This window comes from Nanorana parkeri, unplaced genomic scaffold (assembly GCF_000935625.1).
Source record: "Nanorana parkeri isolate BGI_ZX_2015 unplaced genomic scaffold, ASM93562v1 scaffold1469, whole genome shotgun sequence".
Taxonomy (NCBI): Eukaryota; Metazoa; Chordata; class Amphibia; order Anura; family Dicroglossidae; genus Nanorana; species Nanorana parkeri.
Genome location: NW_017307737.1, coordinates 378,761 through 384,386, shown reverse-complemented (window position 1 = coordinate 384,386; position 5,626 = coordinate 378,761). Strand labels below are relative to the sequence as shown.

Here is a 5,626-nt window from a genome sequence, read left to right as displayed (position 1 = left end):
CGGGCCGGACGAGGAAGGAGCCTCCGCTGATCGGTGAGTGCTGGGAGCGGATAGGGGCTCCGTTCGTCTCTGCCCATTGTCTGTAGCTCCAGAGAGCGGAGGAGGATGCTACTGGCTGTGGACGGGAAGGAGAGCCCGGCCTGGGGTGGGGAGGACGATGCTGGCTGTGGATGGGGGTGGTGTGCAACACGACAGTTCCGGGCATAGCGAGCGACATATGATGAGGGTTTCCATTATTTTGTCATTACATTGAGTGTTGCTGTGATCAGAGACTGGACGTGTGTGCCCGCACAGTTGACTACCACCCCCATCATTGTGATGATGATGAATAATAACCCGGATGACAGGGCGCTCCCCGTTCTCGGTGTCTCCTGTGTGTAATCATTTCCCATCTCTTCTCCTGATCCCAGTCATGTGACCATCTTCCTCGTTACATTGTTAAATGTCCATTACGAGTCTGTATGGGATGATCAGATGACCATATATGGACCTGTGAGGTCACATGACACGCTGGGGTTGTGGTGCCCAACCTGGGGCTCAGGGGGACCTCATCTGGCCCTATGGCCCCCCAGGGCCCGTGCAGACAGCAGTCCTATGTTTCCTTTCCCCCAGGAACTCACTCAGGTCAGTGAATGAAAAATGTACAAAGTTCTTGGAGTTAAAGGGATTGGTTTATTTCTGTCACATCGTCTTCCTCCTTTTCTCTGACGCCCGGTCACTTTCTTTGTCACTCATCTCTGGGACGGCCCTGATCCCTGGCGGTCCCCTGGGACGGCCCTGATCCCTGGCGGTCTATTACCATCTCCTGTTGAACATTTGCACTCTGACAGCTCTGTGTAGCATTACAATCACTATATATTGTGCGGCCCTTTGGTTATATCATGCCCAACTTGGGACCCGCTATTCTAAGACAGCTGAGCACCACTGCACTAGGGCCATGATTTGGTCATCCGTAGGGGAATAGTTAAGATCTCTGGTTGAGGACTCTATTTGGGGTGATGGTCCATCATTTCCACACCCGCTGCAATCCCGGCCTTGTGTGTCGGATCGGTTGGCTGTCGTACGCAGAACTTTTCTGGAAGATCCGAAGATTTATTGGCTGGTTCCTGTGTGTTGGGGATTCAGTGTCTGTATACAATGTTGCAGTATTCGGACTCTCAGCTGCTCCTCACTTCCTGTTCCTGTGTGTTGGGGATTTGGTGTCTGTATACAATGTTGCAGTATTCGGACTCTCAGCTGCTCCTCACTTCCTGTTCCTGTGTGTTGGGGATTTGGTGTCTGTATACAATGTTGCAGTATTCGGACTCTCAGCTGCTCCTCGCTTCCTGTTCCTGTGTGTTGGGGATTCGGTGTCTGTATACAATGTTGCAGTTCCTGTTCCTGTGTAGTAGAAGGCTCGTTCCCGGTGTATGTTCCAGGTTTTCAGATCATGTACATGGTTGTCAGCATCCGGCTCTGGGCCAGCATCACATGATATCAGCCATGGGCAGACTTCTCACTCCTAATAGATGAAGGGTGGCCTGGCACAGACAAAGATGGTGCCGGGTAGTGCAGTGGTGGGCTACAGAGCCATAGTCCCACCTGACAGCTTAGCTCTGGGGTTGTTAGAGGAAAAAAAATGACCCCTTCCCCCAGTGATCAGATTGTACATCGTAACTTTGTAGCAAGTCACAAGATGAGAGGCCGCAGCAGGGGCTGATCTGTGTCAGACATTTGTGAACACAAAGAACAAAGATGGTGACCAGAAGGGTCTGGACAGAAAAGCAGATGAAGGCATTATCAGGGGGAGTACTCCAATCCCTTTGAGAGGTAATACATACCTGGAAGTGTTAGTTACATATTATTTGGCACTTATGCACCTACCATGAAAGTTGTACCTCATGCCGGGTCACGTGTTACAGGTTGAAGCTGACGGGTTCCATCATTTCAGGTATAAATCTAAAATGTGGAAATAAATAAAACATTGCGGAGAGCGCCGGCCGGCTATAAACTGCATCCGCCCGGTCTTCAGAGCAATGACGATAGCATGACTCAGACTGCAACATGGCCGCCTCCATTTTGGGATGGTGCGTGATGCGGGAGGTGTCAGTTTTGGGTGTAGCCGTCATCACTGATAACATCTGATTCACTCCTTCTATAAAGCCGTCAGTCATCGCGCCCGCCGCAGATCATCGCGTCCCGTTCTGTCGCTGTATTCGCTGCACGGAACCAGCAACGACATTCACAACCCATCAAAGATCTTCTCCCCCCGGGGGGACTACAAGTCCCATGAGCCATTGCAAGACTCTGCCTGTCACAGGGATGACCCCCAGTAGCAGATGCATGGTGGGATTTGTAGTATCAGCACAGCTGGAGGGCCTGTGTTGCTCAGCCCTGTTCTAGAGGACATGCTGTGACCTGTAGTTCCCCAGCAGCTTCTCAGTCATATCCAGCATAGCGTCTTCAAGGGGAACTTCCACTCTAGAGGCAAAGTTGCCCCCCCCCTTCCTCTAGAATGCTGTTGGGAGGGGGGATCAGTTATATAATATACCGGCGTTTCCTGGACTTCCTCCCCGCTAGGTGAAGGTGACCCCCCCCATCGTGCTTTCCGCCTGATAATGGGGAGTAGCCCAACTCTCTGGAGGAAATAATGCTGTAGTGCAGAGGTGGCCAACTCCGGCCCCCCAGCTGTTGTCGAACTACAAGTCCCATGAGGCATTGCAAGACTCTGACATCAACAGGCATGACTCCCAGAGGCAGGAGCATGATGGGGTTTGTAGTTAAGGCACAGCTGGGGGGCCGGAGTTGCCCACCCTTGCTTAGTGTATGAGCATGTTGGATACAGGACTGTGGGTGGGCTGCGCTCTGTTACTGAAGTGGACGGCTGGCCTAAGAAAAGTTCAATCTACTAATAAAAAGTTTAAAGTAGACCTGAAGCCTTTAATTTTCCTCGTGCTTCTCCTGCACGCAGGAAACCTGCGTCCCGGGATTGATGTGCATACACATGCGCGGCTCTACGCAAGTATCGGTGTATACCTATCTACAGCCATTGACCTCTAATGGAAGGCTGGACTCGGGTACCGTCATATACCTGTGTACAGCCATTGACTTCTACAGGAGGCTGTACACAAGTACCGGCATATTCCTGTGTACAGCCATTGGCCTCTATGAGAGGATGTACACAAGTACCGGCATATTCCTGTGTACAGCCATTGGCCTCTATGAGAGGATGAACACAAGTACCGGCATATTCCTGTGTACAGCCATCAACTTCTATGGGAGGATGTACACAAGTACCGGCATATTCCTGTGTACAGCCATTGACCTCTATGAGAGGATGTACACAAGTACCGGCATATTCCTGTGTACAGCCATTGACCTCTATGAGAGGATGTACACAAGTACCGGCATATTCCTGTGTACAGCCATCAACTTCTATGGGAGGATGTACATAAGTACCGGCATATTCCTGTGTACAGCCATTGGCCTCTATGAGAGGATGTACACAAGTACCGGCATATTCCTGTGTACAGCCATTGGCCTCTATGAGAGGATGTACACAAGTACCGGCATATTCCTGTGTACGGGAATATGGCGTTTTTGTTATATGTACACAATTACCGGCATATTCCTGTGTACAGCCATTGGCCTCTATGAGAGGATGTACACAAGTACCGGCATATTCCTGTGTACGGCCATTGACCTCTATGAGAGGATGTACACAAGTACCGGCATATTCCTGTGTACAGCCATTGGCCTCTATGAGAGGATGTACACAAGTACCGGCATATTCCTGTGTACAGCCATTGACCTCTATGAGAGGATGTACACAAGTACCGGCATATTCCTGTGTACAGCCATTGGCCTCTATGAGAGGATGTACACAAGTACCGGCATATTCCTGTGTACAGCCATTGACCTCTATGAGAGGATGTACACAAGTACCGGCATATTCCTGTGTACAGCCATTGGCCTCTATGAGAGGATGTACACAAGTACCGGCATATTCCTGTGTACAGCCATTGGCCTCTATGAGAGGATGTACACAAGTACCGGCATATTCCTGTGTACAGCCATTGACCTCTATGAGAGGATGTACACAAGTACCGGCATATTCCTGTGTACAGCCATTGGCCTCTATGAGAGGATGTACACAAGTACCGGCATATTCCTGTGTACAGCCATTGACCTCTATGAGAGGATGTACACAAGTACCGGCATATTCCTGTGTACAGCCATTGACCTCTATGAGAGGATGTACACAAGTACCGGCATATTCCTGTGTACAGCCATTGGCCTCTATGAGAGGATGTACACAAGTACCGGCATATTCCTGTGTACAGCCATTGACCTCTATGAGAGGATGTACACAAGTACCGGCATATTCCTGTGTACAGCCATTGACTTCTACAGGAGGCTGTACACAAGTACCGGCATATTCCTGTGTACAGCCATTGACCTCTATGAGAGGATGTACACAAGTACCGGCATATTCCTGTGTACAGCCATTGGCCTCTATGGGAGGATGTACACAAGTACCGGCATATTCCTGTGTACAGCCATTGGCCTCTATGGCAGGCTGGACGGCGCAGCTGCAAGCTCTCTGGCGGTGGGAATATGGCGTATTTGTTATACGGGTTCAGCCTCCTGTGTGCAGAGCCTCAGTAGCAGCTGGTACGGGAAATATTCAGGTGTCCGGTACGGTGCCCCCCTCTGTAGTACACAGTAGTGACGTAGAGGTCAGCAGGAGATCGCCAGTCCTGGAAGTGTTGGTTTTCCCGCTAGACATTGGACGATGATTCCGGAGGCGGTGATAGCACTGCACCATAAACCTCACCGTATCTTCTACAGCAGGAAATGGAGTGCCTGACCTTTGACCTGTCATAACCCTCACAGGCTTGTCCCCTTGACTCCCCACAGGTATCCTCTGGATCTAAGGCTCTGTTCATACCTAGGCGTATCGAATATATTCACGTTTGTCGCGCGTTTCGTGGCGCGTGTTTTTACCGCGATTCGCAGTAAAAAAAACCGCGTGTTTCCGAGGGCTACTTGGCTGTATCCCAATGGAAACGCGCTATAAAAATACCGCAAAGAAGCTCATGTACCTTTTCAGGCGTAGGCTGTTTTGTAGCGCGTTCAGACGGGCTGAAATACGGCAAGGTGTGAACCATACCCATAGGAAACAATAGGATTTTCATGTTTAGGCGTTTTGTAAAGCGTTCGTAGAGCGTTGAACGCGCTACAAGACGTACAGGTGTGAACCAGGCCTAAAGGGACCCCTTAGATGGACAGACAGCGACATGCACCTGGAAGAAGGGCCCCGGGGCTGGATAATCACGTGACCGCGGCTTGTGGTTTGGGAGGGTTTGTGGAACGGTCTTCTGGATGGAAGATGGTACATTCAATAGATCGGCTGCGACTCCTTTTGTCTTATGTCGGTGGAGAGCCCTCGGCCTCATTCAGACAGCCGATTAGGTTTGCCGCCAGCAATATGAGATTGTTGGCCAAGAAATTTCTGCCCCGTGCTGACTCGGTGGGTAGATTTGTGTCCTGTACAAGTCAATGGCCGGTGTAACAGCTTGTATATTGGGCAAGGAATTAGGGCCTCTGGCTGACCCTGGGCACAGACAATTTGCGTTGGGGGGGG

General features: G+C 50.6%; 1 protein-coding gene across 1 annotated transcript in view; it reads left to right on the top strand.

Annotated features, from left to right (window-relative positions):
- The first annotated feature begins 6 nt into the window (after positions 1-6).
- The window catches only part of CTNNBIP1 (catenin beta interacting protein 1), a 25,821-nt gene continuing 20,201 nt past the window's right edge, over positions 7-5,626 (top strand). The window contains exon 1 of the mRNA XM_018570169.1: positions 7-33. The gene's annotated coding sequence lies outside the window, so the exon portion shown is untranslated. The remainder of the gene's footprint in view (positions 34-5,626) is intronic.